This window comes from Colias eurytheme, chromosome 21 (assembly GCF_061535395.1).
Source record: "Colias eurytheme isolate Ceu_HAF_F1 chromosome 21, ilColEury1 Martin Lab GWU primary, whole genome shotgun sequence".
NCBI lineage: Eukaryota > Metazoa > Arthropoda > Insecta > Lepidoptera > Pieridae > Colias > Colias eurytheme.
In genome coordinates, this window is record NC_143000.1 from 3,234,008 (window position 1) to 3,249,887 (window position 15,880).

General features: G+C 32.7%; 1 long non-coding RNA gene across 1 annotated transcript; it reads left to right on the plus strand.

The window, feature by feature from the left end:
- The first annotated feature begins 2,630 nt into the window (after positions 1-2,630).
- On the plus strand, positions 2,631-12,923 carry LOC149899007 (uncharacterized). Its single transcript, XR_016458002.1, has 3 exons — positions 2,631-2,833; positions 11,928-11,988; positions 12,783-12,923. It is a non-coding gene; the product is annotated as an uncharacterized LOC149899007 (long non-coding RNA).
- Positions 12,924-15,880: the final 2,957 nt, after the last annotated feature.

A 15,880-nucleotide genomic window follows, 5' to 3' on the forward strand; every position in this document is an offset into this window, starting at 1 on the left:
GACTAGGTTTTGGAATGGTAGGAGGAAATTGTCGATTTCTTTATTAATATGATATATATGAGTTAGTAATTAAATCAGGTAGTGTAGGAGAAAGGTTGTTCCTTATACTTTGAGTATGTGAATGTCATAAACCTACCTTTTTACCTACCGTCCTGTTATTACCGACCGACCGTTCATGATATACCTACCTAGGTACTTACATACCTACTAGTTGTTCTAAAGATACCATATAGGTATATAAGGTATACCTACAAATAAAAATACAATAAACCTGCACCAATTTCTTCTATGACAAATTACCTGGTATCTACCTAATTAAAAAACGCAATAATCTACATGAAGTTACAATCATGCTCATTTTATCTACGCTTCGTAATTTTTTATCCTGTCTAATTTAAAACAAATTGCAAAGAATGACAATTATTTAAAAACGTAATTCCAATGGATAAGAATTCGTTATAAAAATAGCAAAATTATTATAATTGGAGTTAATTGATATGTGATGGGCATACCTATTAATTTATTTACCTGTATCGTCATAAAAAATTTAATGGGTAGTTTTACACTATTTAGCATTGAATAGACTATTGAAAATACTACATAATTAGATGTACCTAATTACCTATCTATCTATTACAAATTAGGAAGTTAACAGTCCATGTATTTTAGAATCACTAACTACATAGGTATAGGTAGTAGGTACATATTAAACAAAGTCGATTTCTCTGTCCCTATGGCTATGCTATATGTCCCTATGTAGGTTCCTATCTATGCATAGCCATAGGGACTAATATAATAATAAATATAATAAATCTTTAAAACTATAAGCAACGGAGATGACGCGGTTTCTTTTAATAGTAGACTGGGGTAGATCCCTTTAAAAATAATAAAAAGTGCAAAAAAATCGCAGTCGGATGAAACCCATTAGAAAAGGAGGGGAATATGATGAAAATAAAAGGAAAAATAAATAACGGTCAATCCGAGTTTGGGAAGTGGGAGGGGGGAGCTTTTAACTGAAAAAAATGGTTTCTCTCGATTTACATATAATATAAACTACTGGACCGATTTTGATGAAATTTGGCACAGATAATCTTTAGACCCTGAGAAAGAACATAGGCTACCTTTTACCTATTGCGAAATATGTACCACGGGCGAAGCCGGGGCAGACCGCTAGTAGGTTATAAATTGAAGGATCTGCTACATTTTGGTACCTATTCATAGGTAGGTACATGCTTTTATAGAAGTACTAGCTTGCCGCCCGCGGCTTCACCCGCGTTTTTAAAGAAAAACTCGCATAGTTTCTGTTCCCGTGGGTATTCCGGGATAAACCGTAGCCTATGTCCTTTCTCGGGTATCAAGATATCTCTACACCAAATTTCATGCAAATTGTTTCAGTAGTTAAGGCGTGATTGAGTAACAGACAGACAGACAGACAGAGTTACTTTCGCATTTATAATATTAGTATGGATTGCTGGCAACTGAAATACAATAGAAATATATGTTTCATAAACATTGAACACATGCACCAAAAGTTATAACTTGATCCCTGTAACACACACACTTTCATACAATCCAAAGGTCACCTTTTCTGGTCGTAGACGTAGGGTTGCTAGCTCAAAATATCATCGATAGGTATATATCAACTAATTGGCAATTCGAGCCTGTACATGTGCGCTGCGAATATAGTTTTTTTTTAAACCGCTGCAAGGGCCCTCGATTTCCGAACGCTATATCTATTGTTAATTCGGTGACAATACTGGCATATTGAGTGACGACAGATGTTGAACGCAAATGAATGTTGCCAGTGAAAAAAATGGTTTTGAGAGGTAATCAATACTGTTGATGTTTGCCTAACTATTGGGCATGTACAAATGTTGCCTACTTTTTGTTCCTTTTGTCGATTTACCTATTTTTCTATTGTAGTGTCTTTTTAATTGGCTGTGGTGGTTGAATGTAGCTCGTTGTAGAGCCTCATAGACAACTTATGCTATTGGGAGGTAGGTACTTCCATGGTTAGTTAATTAATTGTAATATATTTTACAATAGCTAGAATCGATATATTACCTACCTACCTATTCCTAGTTCTATAGAAGGGCCCTATAAAGAATAAGTAGATACCTTTTTGCATGGTAAATGTTATTTAATAAATTGGTAACCTATTTAAGTAATAATGTCTAGTACCAAATTTTTTTTTATCAAATTAGTCAATTGTTACCTACTTCAAATATAGATTTTAAATGCAAATGAATATCACAAAGTTTTTATTTTTAACGCATTTAGATTGCTTCGTACGAAACCGATATCATAATTTAGTTATGAATCCCTTTTCCATTAACATATAAACCACAAATAAATTCAGACACAATATTAAAATAAAATAATCGAAGATATTAACGATAACAATACAATATGCAACGGTGGCGCGGTGATCTATAGATCATTTCGTTCGATCCCTATTAGCGTGGATCGAACATGCCACGCCTACGTGGAAGCCCACTGAGCATTAATTGGATGAGAAATTCGACGGCGAAACGCCCATACGCTGGTTGTCTCGCTCGCACTCGCACGTATCTACTTATTTCCCCGTCTCTGTCGCTCGGCTGTGTGACGTCAGTTTTTGTTCGTTTTGTGCGCGGGCGCCGGCCGCAATGCGCAAGCTCCTTCCACACAAAAATAAAATAGAATGCCAGTTGATTTTTATTTTTAGATGTATTCGACGCTGTCGTCGTGTGCAATATTTGTATCGGATAGATTGTTTTTTGTGCGCAGTTTTATATGTCCAATTTGAAAGTAAGTCGACGTCGGCGAGCATGAAACGCCGAAAATATTTTTCGTGAGTTTTTAAGGAATTATTTTTGACGGCGTCCGAGACTGGTTTGGAATTAGTGAGGTGGTATTTAGGTGTTTTATAATCCGTCGATGTTATTTACAACATTTGGCAGATTACCTACATTGGATCGATTAGTCACATGTAGATTGTAGAGTCGGTCAAATATGCAGGAAGTTATTAATGTGACGGCAGTCAGCAAATTAAATTTTAGTTATGTATACCTACATACCTTATTTACACTAAAACCTACTAAGGTAATACTTCTGTAAATATACTGTTTCTTATACCTACTAGGTACCTTACAGTTAGGAAGATAGATCCTTTGAATTTATCATAAAAGCTCTCTATTTTAATTTCTTTAAAATATTTTCTTTTTTTTCGTCATAGTAAACCAATAATTCGTATTATAAAAACAAAGTTAGGAACATCAACATGTTTTATTCGGTAGATAATGATTTATCCTTGGATTTGTATTTATCTGCTTGCTACTCTGCAACAGATGGCGCTTTTAAGAAGGATCTTTCTCAGAAGATTACTACAACACAAACATACGTTATTATTATTACCTGCTCAATACACCTATATTTTATAACTTTAATTGAGGTCACAAAATATACCTAAGATTTTATGAAATGCTACGATTAATCGAATAGGAAATTAATGAAGGTAGATACCTATTTTTAATTTAATTTAGAACTGAAAAATGTTAACGTTCTAAATGTACTTATAATAATATCAGTAACTTCAACTCTTTTTTTAAAACGATATTTTGCGGAAAGGGATATTAGTTATCTGCTTCTGCATCTAGCTTTTTTCTCTTATTTTAAATTGAAATAAAACAACACTGCTTTTAAAGACTTTCAGCGTGTACTTTTCATAAGTCACCCTGGTTATACGTAGGTACACACAGCATGTGTAGAAAAATTTTCCATTCATAAAAAAATAAACTAAATAAACCCTCAACAAAACCCCGACATTATTTTAAACATCTAAATCAAACAACGAATGAAAGCGGAACGCAGCACCACAATGCGAAATAGTTTTTTCAGCGAATCAAAGTTAGGTCTTAACCCGCGGTGGAAAGATCTAAAATTGTTCCTAATTACCTCTCGTATACTTGGTTATAACTTTTTTTTTCTCTTAGAAGTTTCCCCTAGGTCTCGAGGACTTCTTGAGAGCATTGATGCGTGATACCAACTGCAGATAGGCACGGTACCTACCTACAACATAGATTGAGTTGAAAAACATCGAGAATCATATATAAATCTCCTATATTCATAAGGCTAGATATATTTAAAAACCCTTTCAACTCATGCTAATGACGGCAGCTTTGTTCGCTTTTTATGAATATCTTTAATATTGTAATTAGAATTTAACAGGCTGTGCAACTTTACAGTGTTAACACGTTAATGTTGTGTGCAATTATGCTCGTTAGTGTGATTTGCATTTTTTATTCATTAAGCTGTGTGATGGTGTTAACTGTTAACTACTTACATAGGTTTTAAATTTATACATATCTATTAAGTAGATGTTTGTAAAGTCAATGTCTGATTTTCTTGAAAGTTGGAGACCATTTTACCTTAGGTATGCTAAAAGTAGCAATACCTATTTAGATGTAGAAAAAAGTTTCTACATCTAAATATTATGTAGGTATTGATTGAAGTTTGTTTCCAAAGCCTTTTCTTGTCTTCTCTTTCATATCGAATAGGTACCTACCTACCTATGCATATGTATTTTTCAAAATGACAAATGGGAGTTTAAAATGCCTGAGATTTTTTAGACGTACCTACCTATAGTTATCCCATTCTTCTAGATATCAAACTGTAGAGCTATTCAATTAAATATCACACTAAAATAAATGGGAATAGAGTCCAAGTTATAACTATTTCTGGTACAATTGTTTAAATTTATCTTTTAAATAGTGTAATCCAGGCTAGTTCAAAGGATCCTAAGAAGAGAAGATAGGTATAAGAATAAATTGTTCTTGCAGATATAGGTATAGATTCTATATAAATAGTAGATAATGGTAAAATTAAATGTACACCTAGGTATCTCTAAATAGTATAGGTACCTATACAATTACTATTCTTTGATAGTCTTAATAAAATCGATACAGCATTTAACTAGTTATAACTGCACACATTAAAAACACTGCTAATCGTTAGAAATGTCGACATGATTATCTGGCATGATACTTTTTATTTAATTATGTACTGGATATATTAAACGATCGATAGCCATTAATTATTTTCTAGGGTAGGTACCTACTAACATAAAACTCAAACAAGGCTTTGTAATGAAAATCTTCAAAGCCCAATAATCTTGAAAATATCAATATGTCATACAAATAAAAGCAACCAATCGTTAAAATGACTTGATGTTACATGAATTTGTTTCCATTAAAGTCCTATTTTTTTATCATAACTATGGGAAAGATTAATACAGAACAAAGGTGAACTATGTAAGCAGGATCTATCTCATGTAGGTAAGTGTAGTTTAAAAAGCTCTACTTAGGTAGGTACACTGGTACTTCATTTCTGTTTCTTATAAGAAATCGAAAAGCGTGGCTCTAATGAATTTAATAAACATATAAAATTTTCAAATACATTTCTACAATCTATAAGAAATAAAGGCATCATTTAATAACAATGAAAAGAAATCATTACTATGAGATAGCTCCTAAAATCAGTAATAAAAAAACATAATTTTCCTTCTTTCTCTTTCTTGCAATCAGTTAGGTTTGTATCCAGACATTATACGCATGTCTTAGTCAAATGAAAAATAGTGAGTATTTTTTTTCCTTTAGAACCCACATAACATAACCAACTCGTGCTTGACCGGTATATTATTAATGTCGCATCCCTTATAGGTATGCGGCACGGCGTGACTAATTGTAACTTAACTAGTAAAAAACATTCACTTGTCATTTATAATTACAATGATACGTACATACTGCAATTTAAAGAAATTCTTTTTATTGTTAATAATTGAATATAATGTTCTAGTCAAAGAGGTTTCATGTTTTATAAGCGATTTGCACGAAAATTGGACATTATCTGTAATTATTTTGGCTGTAAAAAATATATATGCTGTATTACAATATTAAGAGTGCCTGCCTTAATTCAACTCGAGTTGAAAATTAAAATAGGTACCTACCTAACACAAATTTGTAGAGAGTACCATAGAAAAAGTTTTGAACACTATACACCCTCTATAGAGAACTGACATTTCACATGGAAATCATAGCCATAATTTAATAAAAGTTAATTACATTAATTTATAAAACATTGTTCTTGTTTGTAGAGTTACACTTACTACTTTTCATTAGAAAATTGATTGATTAAATAAATAAATTAAGTCATCTGTCGTCTGCTGTCTATGTGGTTTTTTAACTTGTCTAATTGTAGGTAATAATTGTTCAGAAATAAAATATTATTGATAACCATTAGATATAAGTGAGTAATTTAATTAATGTAATCAACATTAACCTTTAAATTGATTAAAAAAATTCATAAGTAATTTAGAATTTGTATTCATATAATAATGTGCATTTGTCATAATTATCTGGTTAAGGTTACGTTTATTAAAGAAAATGTATTAATCCACCTGTAATTATATTTCACTTAAATAAACTTATAATTATAATTCTTTTTTTTATTTCCTCCTTGCCACCCATAATTTAATATACTTTAATAACTACAAAACATCGATCACGATGCGGGATTCCAACCCATTCATAAAGCACTAGCTGTGCTCCGCGGTTTCACCCGCGTGGCTCCGCTCCTGTTGGTATTTATATAGATATAGCTTTCCTCGATAAATGGGCTATCTACCACCGAAACAATTTTTCAAATCGGAACAGTAGTTCCTGAGATTAGCGCGTTCAAACAAACAAACAAACTTCAGCTTTATAATAGGTATTATAAGTATAGAAGTATAAATTTGAATGCTATAAAACTAATTTATATATGAAGTTATTATTTTAGTTGAAACACATAAATACCTAAGTTAGATATTAATTTATAATATTAAATTGCCTCAGAAAAAAAACTTAGCACCATAAAACGTATAACAAACTGTATCATTTGGGTCGATTATTTGTACACATATATCAATACCATTTCATATCACATACCTACTACTGTTAAAAAACCTTTTATCCTACCAATAAAACGCTAACAATCCCTAACGACTATGCTTACTCCAAACCATTAAAACCACGTTAAAATAACACTATTAAACGAAATTGATCTTTATTCCAATCAAGATAAGTAATAAGCTTATGTCTCTAAAGATGGTAATTTCTAAGCCCACCCACAGAGATTTTCTTCGAAAGTCGTCTATAAAAATATCTCGGTTCTTTACAAGCCACATATGAACTCGATTATCTACCTGTTAATGAAATGATTATTGCCGTTCTTAACATTTGTTACAAGATGCGAAATGTTTACTAAACCCACGAATTCGCCAAAAAACTGAATTGTCGAAGATACGATTTGCTCTGAAGGAGACTCAGATAACTAAATAACTTAGATATTTTAATTTAAATATAAATTTAAACAGCTACATACTTCCTCGTAAAATCTGACATGTGACTTGATTTACCAATTCTTTTCCGGAAATAAATGTCATACCTAATAATATTATGATTTATGACTAATGATTAATATGCGCTTGAGTTATAATTCATTTTATCCTAACTAGCTGTGCCCCGCGGTTTTACACGCATTGCTTTGCTGCTGTTGGTCTTAGCGTGATCATATCTAGCCTACCTATAGCCTTCCTCGATAAATGGGCTATCTAACACCGGAAGAATTTTTCAAATCGGACCAATAGTTCCTGAGATTAGTGCGTTCAAACAAACAAACAAACTCTTCAGCTCTATAATATTAGTATACCTAGATTGAATTAACAGACTTATTCAACATTGTAACAGTAAATCACTATTTATTTTATTTAACGTATTTATTATAAACGCTGACGGATTATTACTACATTGTAAAATAAGGTGCTTTCAATATTTTTCAATTGTACAAACGTAGGATTTAATCTAATTATATCTAATGTCTAATGATTTTAAATAAAATTGTCGTGTCACAATCTTTGTAACTCCTTAATCGAATGGCTCGATCGATTTTAATGATTTTTGTGTAGGTATACTTATTCAGTAGGTCTGAGAATAGATCTTCTCTACCCCTAAATGATAAGAATGTCCTGGCAGAACAACTTTTACCCGCGTAATTTTTCCCAGTTTTGCCTGCGTTTTCAAAGAAAAACCCGCATAGTTCCCGTTCCCGTGAGATTTCCGGTATAAAACCTATCCTATGTGTTAATCCAAGTTACCCTCTATATATTTCTAAATTTAATTGTAATGGGTTCAGTAGTATTTGCGTGAAAGAGTAACAAAAACACACACAAACTTCGCATTCATATAATATTAGTAGGAAGGATATGTACTGGTTCATGAAACGTACATATGTATACGATGTAAATGTAGGTATTATAAGTCATGCAATAGTGGTTATATCATCATTACCTACTGTATCGTTCTTAATGTTGTTTTTATACCGTGTTTGTGAGCCAAGCTGATAAAATAACGCTCCTGTACAATCCACATACCTACTAAGCCTTGAAAACTCGTTAAAACTAGGCGAAAATATTGTAAACAAGTAATTTGCCTAGAATGGATTTGACTATGGTAGTATTATTCTTTTTTATGAGATCTAAAGAGGAACTTTATTTCGTTTAGTACGATCCCCGAAAATAATAAAGATTCCAGAAATTACTCGATCGTAAGAAAATTGACCAAGTGAAATGCATCTGCGCTCTATAACCCACAATAATATACCTATAAATACACAGATATACCTGTCTACTTAGAATAAAAAAAAAAAACAATTTTTATACGGTTTTCCTCATAAGGTTTTACTACTTTGTACATAGTACGATTCCTGACGCCAGTGTGATCAGACAGAGACCTTTACCATTTGTAATCTTACAGCCAGTCTTCCCAGAACGAGATAAAATTGTATTAACAGTAATATTTATAGAGCATAATCGCATCCCACCAACTCGCACTTGACCGGGTTTAAGATATATTCTTAGAAAAAGGTGTCGGTTAAAATTGTTGCATTTGGCTGGCTTCTAAGCCGGCCGTGCGAGTGACGCGATGGCGCCTACCGTACACCTATTCAATTAGTCGTATTATATAACAGATTGCGTAAGTATTGACCACATGCACGCAATATGTCATGACTGTGTTGGTCACTGTAGACTGATAGGCCTTACTAATAATAAATGCAAAGTCTGTTTCTTTCACGTTGCAGCGCAAATATTAGATATAAATGCGAAAGTCTGTTTCACGTCGCAATGCAGCGAGTTTACAATAGGATTTTTGTCTTGGAGATAGGCTAGAGATAACATAGACTACTAAGAGTCACCATCATCATCATAGATTACTTTTTGAATCTAATTATTCCCATATCCTTTGGCAATGTGAGCGTAGACGCGGTTGGAAAGCTATAGTAAATTATATGAATGCCTTGGTGGTCTGGTCACTGCGATCGAGATATAGTCCTCCTAAAAGGTACCTTATAGAAACGTGAATGTTTTCAAGTTGTTGCTTTTTTACGCCAAATCTGGAAATTATTGAATGAAAAATGTATAGATATACCTAGACGTAGGATGAATTAGCGATATAATTAGAGACACATTTGTCTTGTTGGTGTGTCCTAGTTAGCATGTTTGACGTCATATCTATCGTCGTATACATCTAAAGGTCCAAATTGACGTACAAAGAAGTTGGAACCTTTTTAATTCGCAATTTTTTATAATTACTGGTATTCCATATATTTGCATAGCAAATTGCGGATCCATGAAGATTTTGGATGAAAGTTGTACCTACTTGCATGTTACAGAATTGTACCCATATGAATAAAAATAATCGGATATTTATTATTTTATTAACAATCAACTCTACATGGCAGATTTTACCTGAAAATTTTCATTTTTCTATACATTGTTGACATATCTAATATAAACCCTAAGTAGAAACTAGGTAACTTTTATACAAAATGGATCATTGTAGAATTACTATAATAAAAACCTGTAGTATATCTATGGATCAAACATGTAACATGATAAAATAGGTTTAAAAAGTAGGTTGGCCAATGAAACAACAGTTCTAATCATTTTATTTGTGTTTATAGAAACAATATTACAATGTAACAAACTGCGGAAATTAATTACCTATATTTACCGCAATAGTCAAAAGATACATACATAATTGCAAGAAATTATTTTGCCTATATCAAACAAATATATTATAGTTTCAATTCATAAAGGATAAAAGAGATGTTAGTTTACTTATTTGTTGTGAGACATTTTGTTTCTATACCTCGGTGAATTTATAAACAACTAGTGGTCCGCTTCGGCTTCGCCCGTGGTACATATTTCGCAATAAAAGGTAGCCTATGTCCTTTCTCGGGTATCAAAATATCTCTATACCAAATTTCATGCAAATTGGTTCAGTAGTTTAGGCGTGATTGAGTAACAGACAGACAGACAGAGTTACTTTCGCATTTATAATATTAGTATGGATTATCGTAGATACTAAAATTTAACGTGATATCATGTGATATTTGCCAAATTATGAGAACAATTCGTAGGTAGATAACTAAAACACAGCTATAGAGAAATTGACGAGAATTTTGAGATTCTTCTGCATCTCTATGATGCAGAATAGCCATCAGTGGGTTAGCATTTGATTGATGTTTTCCTAGAGAAGTGAGACAACTTCGGTTAAAATCATCGTCAATTTCAGTTATTATCTAGGTTATAGAAGGTTTAAAATATTATTTGATATTATTTTAAAATATTATCAACAATCATCAGCATTTTTATTGGTCGGCATACATCGATAGTCACTTGCTAACTAACTAATTAACTATTGTAAGTAAACAGCTGGTATAAACAATTTTATATTAGACTAGCTGCTCCGCGCGGTTTCACCCCCGTGGCTCCACCCCTGTTGGTCGTAGCGTGATGATATATAGCCTATAGCCTTCCTCGATAAATGGGCTATCTATAACACAGAAAGAATTTTTCAAATCGGACCAGTAGTTCCCGAGATTAGCGCGTTCAAACAAACAAACAAACAAACTCTTCAGCTTTATAATATTTTATATTAGATATCAATATAAGTATCATTTTAATCCATTGTTTGGATTGGATTATATCAACAACACATAAAAAAATACTACAATTTCTTAACGTTTTCGCTTTTAGCTCTATAACTATTCATTCACACACTGCAATTTTCTTTCTTATTACAGATTCCCACGGCCATCATAAAAACTCATTTGAAACTGTATTATGAAACGGTTTCACTTAAGCATAATTATCGTATCTTGTCATTTTATTCCTAAAAATAAAAATATATTCTGATTGAAAAATAACCCTCGAAATTTAAATATTCCTTCTTACCGCGTTTCCTTTTGAAGTACGAATACTCAATAATTGTGTCTCAAAACCGCTCAATACCACCCTTCAACGAATGGAACCTCGTCGAATTAAGGATATCGTCTTGGCGCGAGAGAAATCTTGGTAATGTATTGTTGTTTTAATTTGACAGGGTTGTAACGCCTCTGAGGAGGGTGGATGGTATAATAAGTGCTTAAGGAAGAAAATTCGGTTATGAGATAGGGAAGGTGTCCGGATTAAAGTGTTTCGCGTTTAAATTGTGCGCGATATTTTATTTGGGAATTATATATTAGGTCTATTTATTATGAAAATAAAAATTTCAGTTTAAAAATTTATGTTTATTCTTAAAACAATAGATATCTATTATTATAAGGACACATCATCTGTTTTCACACGCCTAAAGCAGCTTTCCGATTTTGATTTATTTTAGAATACTATAGGTACTTATTCTATTCTTGTCAAGTGGAAACTAAGACGAGCTTTTTATTCATGACATGAAAGAGAAATAAATAATATAAAATTTAAGGAATATAGTGAAACTTACATCTAAACTAAACTTATAGTAGAGCCATTTTTTAGTAAAATACCTATAAGAAAAAACATTGTCAAAAAGCAGGTGCTGCTGTCGATTCTGCGCCTGATCTCTCCGGTCATGGTCTTCCCCTCGGACTATGAAGGTAATGTCAGTTTGTTGACTTCTGTAATAGATACTTACCCATATCTTCGCATAATACCTATGTGAGTCTGTAATACGTACTATCTGTAATCTTTTGCGTATAGTTGCCTAGACTCAATCGAAAATATCTGCAAATACCTGCTAGTAGATACCTAGCTATTTATATTATCTACTGTAGCTTAAAGTCGACAAATGGACCTTTCTTTGTTTTAAGCGTTTGATTTCGATGTTTTCAAACAAAATAGCTTTTTTATATGATGAGGCACATAAATATTTTGTTAGGTATAGGTATCTATGCAAAAAAAGTAGGATTCACGCACTCTGAGTTCAAAATTATCACAACTTTTTGAATCAAAAGGATAATTATTAGGTACATATTGATTTTTATCATACTCAGATTATAGATTTGTGAATAAGTTTATGCGCTACTCACCAGCAGGTGGCGCTGTAACTAACCTATATTTAGTTTTAACTAAGGAAGGTATTCCGAAAAGGAATACAACGATAATAGATTAGGTAGGTACATTAATATGATAATAGTACATCCATTACATTAAAAAGTTTCTGGTAATGTGCTAATCTGTTAGTAATAATAAAATAGTAGTAAACTAATGTTATTTTTTAAATTTACCACTTTATATAATTGTGCAACAATTTACTATTGTAAGACAATATTAAAGTTTTTACGCATAATAAAAAAAACCTTGTAAAAGCTATTGAAACATTCGAATATTCTTAATGATTTAAAAATTCCCGTAACCTACATATAATATGTTTTTAATTTTTCATTCACAGACTGGAAGCCCCACTTCCGTGGGATATGAGGACCTAGTGTGTCTAGACTGAATAGAAATAGGCGCAGCGATGACCACCGGACGAAGTTCACGGGAGATAAGGACCTAATATAGAAATTAATGTCCTATGCGTCTTTTTTAAATAATTATATCTATGTAGGTATGTATATCGAATTTAGATAATAAATGTGTTTATCAATGTACCTATTTGACTTTTTATTTACGCAAGTGTTTTTTGAGTAGTAGTATAGCGATTTTTATTAATATTTTTAAGTATGATGACTGTAATTTTAAACTGGTATATATGTATTTGGTAATAAATAAGAAGTCGTAATATTATACGACAATGTGTCAAAGTTTAAAAAATTGTAATAAAGCTGTAGGTATCAAAACTGTCATCCACAGTAAATGTTATCTATCTATCTTCTGTAAAGCTAAGGGCAGATAATTTTAAAACAATCTCAATAAAATTGGGAAGCGAAACATGCACCGTCTACCTACACCGTACTTACCCTCAGCCCTTTAAGTACCTATAATTAATAAAAACTATTCAAGCAAAAAATTACTTCTTACCTATATATTTACCTAGCAACCAGTACAAGAAAACCTAGGATCTTAGGTCAAACAGGATCAAAGGTCGACGCACTCCTTTAGGTCTTAGCAAGCATGGCAAGCATACCAAGGGGCTATTGTAGGCTAGCCGCACTTCCGTACTTTGAAATAGACGCAGAAAACTCCGGACTATTGTCACAGGAGAAGCAAGCCGCGAACGTAATTGACATAGCACAACTCTATGAATTTTCTTGTTGATTTTAATATAAGTTTTATTAGTTACGCTAAATTAACCCTTCAATTCCCAGTGTCACCTGTAGGTGACAGTAGTTTAATATTTTTTTTCTACCACATGAAAATTTATTTTTTATTTCTACCACGTTTGTAGCTAAGCTTATTAGTTGAACTATTCATGTTTTTTTTCTGGCAAAGCTAACCTTATGATATTTAGCAAATTTGTTTAGTTGTTTCGCGCGTACTTGAAGTAGTCAGAGTTTGTGTGATTCCTTGAAGTATAAAGTGATATAACAATGTCCCGGCAGTGAGTATTGCTTTTTTTCTTATTATATCGAATAAATGAATGTATTAGCTATAATATAAATATATTTTATGCTAAAAATAACTAATAGCATCTTCACTACAGCACTGAAAATATGCCGTGTCACCTGGAGGTGACACTGGGCATTATAATAACTTTATTATTCCGAATTCATTGTAAGTAATAACAAAACTGTTGTTTATATTTTGTCTAATTGCTATGTCGTGATATTGTTTTAGAGCTTATTTACGTATTACAGGTTGACGTTAGATGAGATTACCGAGGAGTTGCACGCCGGAGAAGACACAGGCGATTTTTATTTTATTTCCTCCTGATGATGGTGTGGTGACTGACGAAGATAGTGGAGACGAAAATGACGCTAGTATTTTTCATTTTTTAGTCGCATGTTTTGGTCACAAGTATAATGTCAAAATAGAACTTCCGCCTCTGGAGAAAATTGTGTACATGACGAGGAAGAACAAGTCGAAATACCGAAGAAAAAAGATATTAGAAAGCTTCTGATGAAATTATTACCGCCAAGTGGCATGACAACAGCATCGTTACCATCGTATCCAACTAACACGGATTGGATCCTATCATAAAGTAGATCGCATTGGATTTGTGGATAAAAAACGGGTTTTGGCATAGAAGCAGCTTGCCAAAATGCATGGCTGATCAAAGGGCTGATGGAAACTAACTGGACCTACTACGATTTCCAGCGGAATGTGTTAACCGTAATTCTGCCTGGGGCGTTTCAGCACAAATGAGAGTGCCCACAGAAGTGAGGAGTGCTGGAACTGTGGACGACCACTCGGCATTCGATTGCTCACATTGAAGATGCAGGTACTATCATCACCAACGCACTAGAAAAATGTGCGCCAAGTGCAATATCGGTTTACTTCTAAAGTGTTGGTACATGTTCCACATAAAATACCTAAGTTATATTTTTTTTTTCTACTTGTTCATAAATAAATATTATTATAATAAAAATCGATATTTTATTCCTACCAAAAAAAGAAAAACCTCGTTAGTCCTTTAGAGTCCTAAGTTAAAACAATGCCCAGTGTCACCTGAAGGTGACACCCCCATAAAAAAAATGGGGGGTAGAATTAATTTTTTTGTTCTTTGTTTTTGTCTTCGCCAGATGTATCTAAACTATTTCAGTAAAAGAGAAATGCAAAATTGCTATTAATTTAGACATGGGAATTGAAGAGTTAAGATATTATAAATGATTTGATATAACTTGTTGCTGATCTCTACTCGGCTGGGATAAAGTTAGAGAAAAATAAAAATAACACATGGTAGAGCAATCAATCGTATCCTACTAATATTATAAATGCGAAAGTTTGTGAGGATGTGTGTGTGTTTGTTACTCTTTCACGCAAATTCTACTGAACCGATTACAATGAAATTTAGCACACATATAGAGGGTAACTTGGATTAACACATAGGATAGATTTTATCCCGGAAATCCCACGGGAACGGGAACTATGCAGGTTTTTCTTTGAAAACGCGGGCGAAGCCGCGGGCGAAAATCTAGTCAGTATAATAAGGCAGCCTTATATTGGTGAAGGTCTATACAAAATTGGTTCAATTTTGGGAGTTTTTGAGCAGATCGCGATCTAATCTAGATGAAATTTGGCAAAGAGATAAGTAGGAAGATTAAAATTTTAATGCTGTGATTGTGATTTAAGATGTTATGCAGCTCTATATAAAATGTAGAGCTGTTGATTAATTGATTAATATCCTTGGGTGTATTCCAAGATTGTAGATTCTCTACCCATCTGCATAACCTACCTATCTGTTAGTTAAAATGACTAATAATATGTGTAAATATACGCCAAAAATTGTTTTCATAGACTATATCATAATCAGCAAGAAAAACTGTCCCTTACTCTAAAATCGTCGTTATTATTACGCCACATCATAATAAAAATATATGAACTCTTTGAATACTAGAACCATGGACGTATAAAAAAAGACGGACGCCGTATTACGAACAAACAACG